Source organism: Leucopleurus acutus, assembly GCF_964270905.1.
Source record: "Leucopleurus acutus genome assembly, contig: HAP1_SCAFFOLD_833, whole genome shotgun sequence".
Lineage (NCBI taxonomy): Eukaryota > Metazoa > Chordata > Mammalia > Artiodactyla > Delphinidae > Leucopleurus > Leucopleurus acutus.
The window spans coordinates 166-12,998 of record NW_028138597.1 but is presented as its reverse complement, the minus strand read 5'-3'; the positions used below and the strand labels follow the sequence as shown (position 1 = coordinate 12,998).

At 37.3% G+C, this 12,833-nt stretch overlaps 1 long non-coding RNA gene across 1 annotated transcript in view; it reads left to right on the top strand.

Annotated features, from left to right (window-relative positions):
- The window catches only part of LOC309979014, a 46,345-nt gene extending 35,552 nt beyond the window's left edge, over window positions 1-10,793 (top strand). The window contains exon 4 of the long non-coding RNA XR_014327185.1: window positions 10,530-10,793. This is a non-coding gene — a long non-coding RNA (uncharacterized lncRNA). The remainder of the gene's footprint in view (window positions 1-10,529) is intronic.
- Window positions 10,794-12,833: the final 2,040 nt, after the last annotated feature.

Genomic DNA, 12,833 nt, shown 5'->3' with positions numbered 1-12,833 from the left:
TTCTGCATAATTTATTAGGTGAAACCCCATACTCTCTATAGGTTTTGTTACTATGGTAAATTCATCTTGTATTGTATCTAGATATTGATGCTATGGAGGAACACAATTGATTTTGGTGTATTAATTTTTTTCCAGCCCCTATGTTGAGCTCTTTTCTTAGATTTAATAGCTTATTGATTTTCCTGTGTTTCCAATGAAATACATAATCAAAACAATCTATAAATATGACATTTTTATCTATATTCTTCTAAACCTTCTCTCTCTTTCTATTTCTCTCAATACACAGCTCCAAAAAGTTCAGTTCCAATAGACCAGTAATGTTAGAAATCTTTATCTCAATTCTCTCCTTAAAGGAAATGCTAATTTTTTAAAAAAATTAGTAGTATAATAATTTTTGTTAGTGTATACATGTGCCATGTATTTTTGGTATATAGCCTTTATCAAGGAAAGATAGTTATTATTTGGATCTAGTTTTATAAAATTTACCCTACCCAATAGATTTTGAACCTCATGGGATGTTTTTTATCTCCTGTATCTAAAAAGAATGATGATATGATTTTCTCCTTTTTTTTAACTAATACAGTGAATCACATGAATTGATTGGCTGATACTGAACCAACCTTGCATTCTCAAGGATAAACCCACTTGACCAAATCGTATTAGAGTATAGATTAGCTTTTGCTGTATTACAAACCACCTCACAACTTAGTGGCTTAGGGAGATCAGCTTGGTGCTTTGTGACCACCTAGAGGGGTGGGATAGGGAGGGTGGGAGGGAGGGAGACACAAGAGGGAAGAGATATGGGAACATATGTATATGTATAACTGATTCACTTTGTTATAAAGCAGAAACTAACACACCATTGTAAAGAAATTATACTCCAATAAAGATATAAAAAACAAAACAACAAAAGACTTAGTGGCTTAAAATAGCAATTACTTGGCAATTTGGGACTGGATTCATCTGGGTAGTGTTTACTTTTGGTTTTATCTGGGCTCCTTCGTGCAGTTTTAGTCAACTGATGGATCAGCTGAGTGAGAGCTGGTCTGAGACAGCCTCACTCACAGGTTTGGTGGTTGGCATGGACCGTGGGAGCACCTGGTCCACTTGTCTTCAGAACCTAGTGGTCTAGTCCTCGGCAACTGAGCCATCAAGCTCTTTTGCTATTGTCTCATCATGTGGGTTGAGTATGCCAAAGCCCAGTCCTGCTGAAGTGGTGACTCAGGAATGAGGGTGTCAGAAGGGGATTGTACCATAATTTTTGAAACATCCTATCACAATGTTTTTAATATACCTTAAAACTCCGTGGAATAATAGTGTATTTAGGTTTTTGACTTATATTTTTAATAAGGAAAATTTGATTGTAATGTTTTTTTATATTGCCCCTGTTTGGTATAATATTCTTCTTGCACCTCTAGCCCCATTATTCTAGCTTGGGGTACTTAAAATGTATTGAAGGGGATAGAAATGAGTATTGCATCTTAAATAAAATAGTCGTGGACAAGTGGTTCCCACTTATCACTGAGGTTGTTCAAAAGGCTGCATTCTCACAGTGGACTATTGAACCCTTATGCACACCAAGCATTACATCTCACTTACACCTTACTAGCATTCTTGTGCTGGTTCCTTGATTTTAATTTAAAAAGTAGTAAGTACTTGAAAAAATACAAAGTAAGAAGCAAAAACCCTCCATCACCCTAGTCTCTTTCCCTCACAGGGGAAGCAACTATAAAGTTAAGATGTCAATTTAAAAATATTTACAAGATGAAAATGATTCTTAAAAGTCCTTGGGGGCATTTAATCATTGAAGGGTATGCTGAAGAAGGTAAGTAACAGTTTGACCTCCAATCCAGAGACTATTGGCAATAAGTGTAAACAGTGCTCTAACAACATGGCCTAATAGAACTATAGAACTAAAGAAAAAGCTAGGATTAGGATTATTGGGTCCAAATTCACATTGTTCATAATGAAGAACCTTAAAATCATGAAATATTGACTGATCTCTAATTCTAAGTCATTCCAGAATGCTATTTTCTATGTCAGAGAGTGGAGTTTGAGAGAGAAATAAGAAGGAATAAAGTCCAATTTGGTTTTAAAGAATCATGGAGAAATGAAGATTATTTCTTTCATAATTTCCCTGTAGATAGAGCTCTTCTATGAGTGACTGTTTCACTAAAGCAGGGAAATACAGGATGTTATCCAGAAAATCATATCAGTTTCCTTCAAGTCAGTCCTCTTCTGGGCAAACACATCTTTAACTTCATTTGTATTATATAGTATTTTAAATTATGAATTGTTTTGTCTTCTCAGGTCAGTTTCTTCTAGCCACGTGGGTTTGTTCTCTATTTATTCCTTCCGTCTTCCCTCTCTTCCTTCTTCTCTCCTGTACTCCCTTTTTTATTAGTGAATTGGAAAGACAATTTCCTTATATATGCTAAACTATGCAATAGCAAAACCCCAAAATATAACTAACATTTTATGAAGAAGACAATAACAAAAAAAATTATAGTGGAAAAATCTTAGGAAACTGGAAGGAATTTGGGGGTCTTTCTGTCTCGAAGTAGATTTGGAATGTGCATTTCAGGTTCTCTTTTATAATGCAGGGTTGCTAGTTGAGCCTTTATTTTGTTTCCAGAAAAACAATCAGCTTACATATTGTTTTTAAACAAGGTTTTCTTCACCTTTGGAAATTAGTAATGATTAAAAAGAATATTATACAGTTAAGTGATGTCTAATTTTTTTCCTCATGAGTTCACTGTACTTCAGGTTATAGCCCTGATCTGTTTAATCCTCCAACAATCCTGAGAGGGAGCAAAGGGGCAGATGTTCTTTCCTCATTTCACAGATAAGAAAACTGAGGTTCAAAGATTCAAAGTGAGCTTAAGTGCTTCTGCCAAGGTCATTCTCTGAGGTGAAGCTGGAGCCAGGAATAGCACCTCATCCTCTTGTTTTCTCTCATGTGATTCTCCATCCGCTGACCCACTCTGACTATAAAAACGCACAGTACCAGGCCTCACACAGTCCCTGAAACGTCCTTTTAGTAGGACACTATGGTAGTGACAAGATTGAACAGATATAAAGAATGCTGTAAAAAAGGACCTGTCTTTTTTGTTGACTCCATCCCATAAAATTCCACAGCCACACTGCATGAGAAACATGAGACATCCATTAAGATCATGTTCCCATTAGTTCCCCAAATCTAGCTAGAACTAGATTTTGCAGAAATTGAAGACACATCTTGTGGCCTGACTGCTGAAAATGAGTGTCTCGGGAGTCAGAGAGGCATTGCTGCTCAACGAAGTCAAGAATGCCCTTTGCTAATTGTTTCTCCTCCATTTCTGAGGGAATTTAAATTCATGATCGGCACCATATATTATACTTCAATACTATTCATCATCCATCTTGTACGTATTTGCAGGAAAGAATGTTGCCCAAGTCATTATATCCCGCCATGATTCACAGTCATATGACCTCAGGTGGCAGCTCAGCAGGAGCTTACCGGTGCCTTAAATCATCCCTGTTGTGGACATACAAGAGCGTGACCTCTGACTTCCCAAGCTGTCTCTTCATGAAATGAAAATGGAACTGAGAGTTTAGGGGAAAGTTTTGAAAGTGTCTGGCTCTTGTAGTCATCTAATGAGGTCCTCATTTCTAGCTGCTAAGCATGCCCTTTAATTGGTGGTCACTCGAAAATCAATGATAATATAACTGTCCAACTCTTTGGAGCTATTTTTCTCTCTGATTTCTATCCTGCAAGTACACGATAAAAGCAACCACCCATTCAGCCGTTATCTTGTGTCACTTACTATTCAGAGATCAGTCTTCCTTTATGTGCTCCTTCAGGAAAGACCTGGGTTGTACTTTTCACTTGCCTTTCAGGCAGAGAGTAGAGTCCTTGGCACAGATTAAGTCCTCAAAAATGTTAGATGGGTGGATGGGTGGGCAGTGGATTGCAGCACATGAGCAACTACAGTAGCATTGTGATACATGACAAGGAAATGACCTCAGTTGGCGAAATAAATGCCTAGCACATATGCCACCACTTTCCCCTTCCATCTTCATTACAGTCCTTACTAATCTATTATGACATTTTTCCCCATTGGGTCTAGACATGACCTCAGGATGCTTGTAGAATATAAACAGTCCTGTGCAATGTAAACCTTGTATAATGTAAACAATGCTTTACTGTTTGATTTGAGTTGGGACACAAGAAGAATCCTATTTTCCGTCCATAACATAGACGTTGGGAATAATAACTAATGCTCATGTAAACATATAGATTCATAGGATAGAAAAAATAATTTTTAAGAAATGACCTAGTACAGACTCAGGGGGAAAATATATGTTAACTTGATTATAGAAATTTGGTTCAGCCACTCAGCTTCAACCTTCAAAAATCATGTCACTTTTTATTTTAAATCAACATATGAATCCAAGGTATAGCAAAATAAACCATTAACCTTGTAGAACAGGGCCCTTCTAGATACGATCTCGTTAGGACCTGATCCTCCATGGTTGTATCTACACAGAGGGGTAATGCCAGTCCCCTACTGGGAAGTTGAATTGGAGGAAGAGATAGACAGAGATACTATGGATAATTCTAGACTGACATGGTCATCAAGAAGTCCTATGAAAAATAATTTCTGGTGAGTATAGAGTAAATCATCAATGAGAAATGGAGAGGATTGGAATTAAGTAGACTCATCACTAGTCCGTGGTTATTACCAGTGTACCAGTTTAGCAATGAATTACTCAAGGTAATTGATGCTAGGTGGTATAACAAACACTCCTGAAAGCCAAGTGTCTTAACTTAATAAATGTTTATTTCTCTTGTCAGAGACCCATGTGAATTAGGTGGTTCATTCTTAGCAGATTGCTTTCAAGTAGTGAATCAGGAACCCATGCCCCCTCCACCTTGAAGTGTTGTCTTAAATGCATGACTACCTAAACTACAGCAGAAGGGAACATGGGCAATCATGCATAATATCTCCTGGCCAGGCCTGAAAGTGGTAGACCCATACCCTTTCAACAAGAATGCAAAAACTTGACCTCTGCCTGGCTCCAAGGGAGGTTAGAAAAGGTCATTGTTCTGTGTGTCCAGGAAGAGGAGAATGAAATGCATCTCACTGTCTCATCCATAGCTGAAGGCAGGTAATCTGTGACAGAGAGCAATGTTTGCAGATGGTGATACATGAAGATTGAGGAAGATTGATTTCTCAGTCATTGAGGAGTACTGTTCCATCTAACTGAGTTCTGAATGGTAATAAAGTCATCCACTGAAAACTTACCAATCTAGTTTGTGTGCAAGGTATTATGAATTATAGTCTTACCATTAATTTAGCAGACCCACAAATATTTACATCTACCAAGCACCGTGCTGGCAACTGCAGCTTACCAGTACTTCTTTCCTGGGCCCTGGATAATTTCCAGTAGTTGGTATCAGGATCTAAGCTATCCACTTGATGTGGACACTAGTCCCCTTGTAGCCCTCTCACAGGAGCCTTTAACCATTCGTGGCCAAAAACAAAGGAAATGGGCAAGAGTTACTGCTCTGCTTATCAGAAAGTGTCTCCTAAAGTCTTGTCTCCTAAATCATTTTTCCGGCCCCTTTATAGTAATTCTTTCTTTATTCACATTTCTTGGCCTACTGAACACTATAATCAAATCCGCCCTCAATTTTCTTTTTCCTGAAGTATATAAAACTACATTTTCTTCAGCCTTTTTTTTTAAAAAAAGATAATTATCTTGTTTATTTGTATTTGGAAAATCTAATGAGATCACATATTTAAAAATCACATACTATCACAAGATAGATAGTAGTAGTAATTCCTTCTGGAATATTTTTCCCCCTCATCCAACCAATGTTAGGTCCCTTACCCCCTTTCTTAGCAACTTTTATTAATTTCTTATGTGTCTATCAGAAGTTTTTTGTGGCAAAGGTACATGTGTATGTTTCAGAGGTTACTGTTGTCATGAATTCACAGAAGCCAGAGCCTGGAAAGCATTAAGTGGTCCTGAGCACCCCATTTCCAATGAGAGAGCATAGCAGTGCTCAAACGGCTGGGTGTCCTATAATTCAACTCAATTCTGGCACTATCTACCTGTAGATAGCATCAGATCTCACATGTTAAGGGCTCAGTCCAGCAGGAATGCACACACACACTTCAGGTGCCAGTCACCAAGTATATGTTGTCACCTGTGCTTCTGACCCTTGTACCACAGATCAGAGGTTCCAACGACCCCCTTCTAAGCTTTAATTAATTTGCCCAAGTGACTCATAGAACTCACAGAAATATTCTATTAACTAGATTAACCGGTGTATTATAAAATGATAAAACTCAGCAACAGCCAGATAGAAAACATGTATAGGACGAGGTATGGGGAGAAAGCATGGAGCCCACTCTCCCCAAATCTCCATGTGCTCACCAACTGGGAAGCTCCCTGAACCCTGTCCTTGGGGGTTTATGGAGGCTTCAGTACACAGGCGTGACTGAATAACTCATTGGCCATGGGCAATTGAGCTCAGTCTTGAGTGGCTCTTCCCTGCCCTGAGGGCAAGGGGGTGGGACTGAAAGTTCCAACCTCTAATCACAAGGTTGGCTCCACAGGCTGCCTGCTCCCATCCTTAGGTGCTTTCCAAAGATCACCTTGTTAACATAACAAAAGACACCATTATCATCTCATCACTTAGGAAATACCAAGGGTGTTAGAAACTCTGTGGCAGAAACTGGGACAGAGACCAAAAATATAATTCTTATTACTCCTAAAGCACAGTTATCTAGGTAAATGTTTGTATCACCCCAAACAGGCAGTAGTCACCAGGGAAAATAAGTTAATTGCCAGTCTTTTCTATTCATTTTTAAAAATCAGATTTAAGAAGAGAATTTTTTTAATGGCCAGTGAAAATGTCTCTTACTTTAGCTCTTGCCCTTTTCTACTTATTATTTATTTTTTCAATTTTTAGTTTAGTTTTGAAAAGTGTCTTTAAGTTATTTTAAGGTTAGAACCGAACCTTCCAGGGTTAAAAAAATATTGCGTCTCTTGAAAGAGATTATTTTAGACTTAGTGAAATGGATTTGACGCTAGAGAACATGTGACATCATACATTTGACCTTTTTGAAATGATTTATGTTATATCAGCTACACTTTAAGTCCAGCAACTGTAACCAAAAAAAAAAAAGAAAAAAAACCCCTACTAATTAAGGCAACTTTGCAGATTGATGGCATTAGATTATCAATTAAGATCTCAGTTTTAAACCAGATTTTTCCTCTAAATAGTGATCCAAAGAACACTAGTTTTAGGGTCAGTCTAATTAGTCAGACAGCTTCCTGATTGTTTAGCGCCTTCACTTGAAGTTTGTTAAATATTTTGAATATCACCTATGCTCCCATGGGACATTAGTGAATGTGAAGTCAACAAAAAAGAAAAGTAAGAAAAAGGATTTTGTAGTAAAATAAACTTGAGAAATCCTGGGTTCAGTAAATTTAAACATGTTTCGTGACTGCAGGACTTTTGAAATGTGGAATGAGCTATAATGTGCTCTGTGAATTTCATTGTTAAGTAGAGTTTGGTCTGAAGTGTTTTTAAACTTTATTTGGCTCTACAACCCTTTGTCAGTGGAACATTTTAAAGGACTCTTTGTTTCCAGCAACTTTGGAAAATGCTGTTCTGGTCTCAGTTAAGCCCTTGAAATCTTAGCATTTGGAAGGAGATCCACACACAAGCTCATCCAATTTCTGGTACAGAAATCTACCATGTATCCATGCTATAGGCTCACTCAGCTGTGGATGAGTATTTTGATAACAAAATGCTCACTACCCATAAATCAGCTGATTCTATAGTCGGAATGCTGGTCTGTTAGGAGGTTTTAACCTTTTAAGTGCCTTTTACTATTAGAAAATTTTAAGTTTTAAAATTTTGTCTATTGGACCTAGATCTGATCTCTGGATTAAGATAAGTCCTACTCAAGTAAAAGAATCCTTATTTTTCAAGGATGATTTGTACATGAAAAAAAAAAATCCATGTACTTAAAATCATCTGTAGTGACTGAAGAGTAATTGAAAATACATTTGAAAATAATTTTCATTTGAAATTTATGTCAAAATATGTTGTTATATAAACGAATCCAGTATATTTTCTGTTATAGCCAGTAAAATTTAGGTTAAATTTTAATTAAGCACAAGTGCCACAATTAAAAAAAAAGAATTACATTTTGTTTTGAGTGATTATTTCAGCAAAACTGGTTTATGGGACAGTAAACTGTCCTTCACTGCATGTTCAATGTTAGCAGCTCAAACAGGCTAATTCTGGTAAAAATTCAACAGTTTTCCGAGGCCTTCTCTTAATTATTTGATACTCAATTGTTTTTTCTTTTACTTCTATTGTATCTCTTTTTTAAATTGTTAACTACACATCCTCATTTATCAATGGCTTTGTATGTTTAACCCAGCAGATCTCTGGTATTATTTACAATGGCTTCATGATATTATATCTTTAAAATTCAGAATTTCACTTTAAAGTTGATTTGAATTTTATTTCTATTATATGGTATTATGTTTATGTTATGAATCCATCAGTGAGTAATTTGCTGAAACAGGATGATCAGTTTGCTGACTTAGAAGGGCTGGAATCTATAGACACCTTAAAATTAGGATGTAGATAACGAATAGTTGGATGACAAGAAATCCTGTTATATGAAAACAGGGATAATGAGTGTTCCAAATCTTATCTTTTCTGTTCTTACTTTTCTCCAAAGGTTAGCTCTAGAGTCCTTAATTCTCCATTCAGTATTAAATTATTGACTATTTTGCCACAACTACTGAGCCTGCGCTGTAGAGCCTGCGAGTCACAGCTACTGAAGCCTGTGTGCCACAACTACTGAACTCCATGCACCTAGAGCCCATGCTCTGCAACAAGAGAAGCCACCAAAATGAGAAGCCTGCACACCGCATAGACGAGTAGCCCCCGCTCACCGCAACTACAGAAAGCCCGTGTGTAGCAATGGAGACCCAACACAGCCAAAAATAAAATAAATACATTTATTTTTTAAAAAGTGGATGTATTTAAAAAAACCCCAAAAGGTCCTACTGTATAGCACAGGGAACTATATTCAATATCCTGTGATAAACCATAATGGAAAAGAATATGAAAAAGAATGTATATAAATGTATAAATGAGTCACTTTTCTGTGCAGCAGTAATTAACACAACACTGTAATTCTATACGTCAATAAAAAATAAAATTTAAAAAAACTGCCATAAAAATCACCACAGAAGGGGGACTTCCCTAGTGGTCCGGTGGTTAAGACTTCGCCTTCCAATGGAGGGGGTGAGGGTTCGATCCCTGGTTGGGGAGCTAAGATCCCACGTGCCTTGCGACCAAAAAACCAAAACATAAAACAGAAGCAATACTGTAACAAATTCCATAAAGACTTTAAAAATAGTCGACATCAAAAAAAATCTTTAAAAAAATCACATAAATCAGAAACAAATGAAACATAATAAAGTCCATACATTAAAAAAAAAGAGCATGGGTTCTGGTCACATCCCAGCTTCCCACTTACTTACAGCTGTGTAATTCTGGGCAACTCACATAATGTCTCCTCAGACTCCTCATCTATAAATGGGGATGGTAATAGTTCCCTACCTCATAGTGTTGCTGTAATCCATAAACACGGTTAAGTGCCTTGGTAAATTGTTTGATGCTCTCTGGTTATTGTGAATTAAAATATGTCAATGGCTTCTGGCCATACGATTTATAATAGTTTGACAGTTAACCAAATGGTAAAACTATGCCATTTATTATTCCCATCTCTTTTTACCCCTTACCCTGTTTTGTTGTTTATGTTTTCTCCCACCACAGAGTGTTAGTTCCAGGAGAGCAAAAGCTTTATTTTGTTCACTGCTGAAAGCAATAGCACCCAGAAAAGTACTGTACATATGAAACCCTCAGTAAACACTAGCTGAATGAATGGTGCAAACTGTCACAAGGAAAAATACACCAAAACTTTCATTATAATAAAAAAGTATAGATAAATCTTTCTCTAATGGCTTCCAGTCAAGTATTTTAAAACACCATATGCTATAATAAAAACATAAATAATTTATTAAAATTTGAAGGCAAAAACATAATTTTAAAAGATTTTAAAAGATTTAGACCTATGTTAGGCGTGATGGAATATGGATGCTTTCTGGAAATTCACAATCAGATCCAAGAGTATCACTTTCAGAATGTTCTAGTAGACTGAGTTTACTTTTAGTTGTCTTTGAAGAAACAGTCACTATTGTACTCTCTTTCTTAACAGAAATGTGTTTTTTCGAAGACTCACTTCTAATTGGTTCATTAAGCAAAGAATTATTTTGCCCAATTCCTTTGCTTTTCTGCTTTACAGGTGAGTCAGAGCAGGAATGCAGGTCCTTCCCAGGTTGTTTCTTAGCAGAGTAGTTTTTGGTATATTATGCTCTGGTCATTTTCTCTGAAGAAGACCTGCTATATCTAGGTAATTCCTCTTCTTTTCTTTGACTTCCAGTTCCAGAAATGACGTCTGCTGAAGGAGAACATGTTCTAGCAATGAAATCTTCAAAAGACTCCTGCTGCTGCTCTGTGACTGCGACCCCCAGGTTGTCTTTGGAAGTTTCTAAGGCCTCCTGAGTAGAGACTGGGACATGGAAGGAGTTGACAGGCAAAGGAATCCCAGCATCACCTGTAATTTTCTGAAACTGGAGGGAAAGACAAAAGACAAGACAAAAATTCAGTGATGAACAAAGCCAACCATTAAAAAGTAGAGTTCAAAACTTCAGTGTTACTCTGTGATCTTATTATTAACACAGTCAATTGATTATTCAGAAGATTTCAGAGCCAGTTTTTCTCTTAATTATATCCTGCCAAGTGATTCTCAGCTTAACCTAGCTATATCCAAGGCTATGTCCGCTACATTTTCAGACTTTGGTGACTGGGGTAGTTATTACCCATTTCCTTCCCCTCACTAAAAATAAAACCCTACTCTGTAAGAAAATTAATTTCTTTGCTATCCTCCAGGCACATGTGAACAGTATATAATATGGTTTGTGACCAGACTGTCAGTTCCCAAGACCAGTCAGTTCCCAAGACCAGTCTGAGATTGGCTGAGCTGGGCGAAGGGGGCTCCAAGTGAGGCTGGAGGAAAAGCTGACAGGTTTCCCCTCCGATTCCCATGACCAGGTGAGTCACTGTAATATCTTACGTATCAGCTATGTCAAGATTACTTATTTTAAAAATTATATCAGTACGTGTACCTCCATTAGTGTTCCTTCATTGTTAAGCTGACTGCATACAAATAGAAACCTAGATAAAATATGAATAGAACAGACATTTATACAACTTAAAATTTGGAATATTTTCTGTAATGTTTTCTTTCTTCATTAAGGAGAGTTTGCTTTAACTCATACACTTTCTAAAGAACTTCCAGTTTTCTTATGTACAACAATACAGTATCATGAAACAGGCCCACATTTACTAATCTCAGATTTGGGGAGGACTCCAGAGTCTTCTAGCTCCCGAGCATGTGAACTATTAGAGACTGACCATTATTATTTTCTCTCTGACTTGGTCATTTCCTTTTTGCTAATCACTCTTAGAATCCTTAAGTGCTGTCCTCTCCACTTACTTGGAGATTTTGCGTTGGTCCTGGGGCACTCTGCTTTGACTCTGATTTTTCTTCTTCAAGTGCCTTCTTTTCTTCTTTAGGTGGACTACTAACAGTAGAATTCATCTGGGGATGACCTAGTAAATGAAAATCTGACTGATCTATACCAGCCATTGTGGCCAGCTGCCCAAGCCTGGACCAGAGGAGGAAAGGAGAAAAGATAAAGGTTATTATAATCACAGAAGAGCAGTTTAGATTTCCCCAGACCTACAATCATGAAATACTTCTAAAATCTTAAAAGCCAACATCCTACTCCATACTACAAGCCTCTCTCTCCCCCAAATTCTCAGCCCTTTCCAGATTCATCCTCTAGGAGACATCCCACTGTCTCACTAGCAGCTTCAACATGTACCATGCACCCCGTCCACTGCCAGTCACACCTCCATTCCCACACTTCTTTACCACCTTTCCTCCAGTTTCCAAGAATGTGTTTGTTCCTTCCTTCCCAACACTCAACTCATTTCACTGACAAAACACCACTCCATCACCTATCAATCTCCACTTCCCTCTTTCAGCAAAATTGCTCACGGTTGAGAACCACTGACCTATATCTTCCCTGCAGATTAATAATAATTTTTATGCCTAAGACAAAAATAATTTTAATTCAAACTTATCAAACAAGCAAAGTAAATGAAAGATAGGAAAATTCTTATCCATTCCCGAATATTTTCAATGAAAACTGCTTTCAATTTAGTCTTTACAAAAAACTGTACCTACTAATTACTCTCTACAGGTTACTCTTTTATAATGGGCTCCCCACTCTACCAAAGCAGGCTCCCCTATTGGCATTTCTTAAAAAATTTAATTCCTCCTTTTAAAACGTCAACTATATTACTTATAATTACACTAAATTTGGCTAAATATGGCCACGTAAGTGATGAAAATTGCTCCAGTTCCTCAGCAAACTACCATTACAGTCGCAAAGAGAAGAACGCCATGAAGAGAAATGAACTAACCCAGCATCTTTAAGGAGATCCAAGAAAGCATGGAACTTCTGAAAAGAATTCTCAGTGCTGCCCAAAACACCTTCATCATCCAGGATCATGCTTGTGGACATGAAGGGCTTCAGACAAAGAGAAAGTTACATTTCTTAACTGGGCATTTTCATGTTCTAGCTATAAAAGAAGACGGAAAATGTCTGACATGATT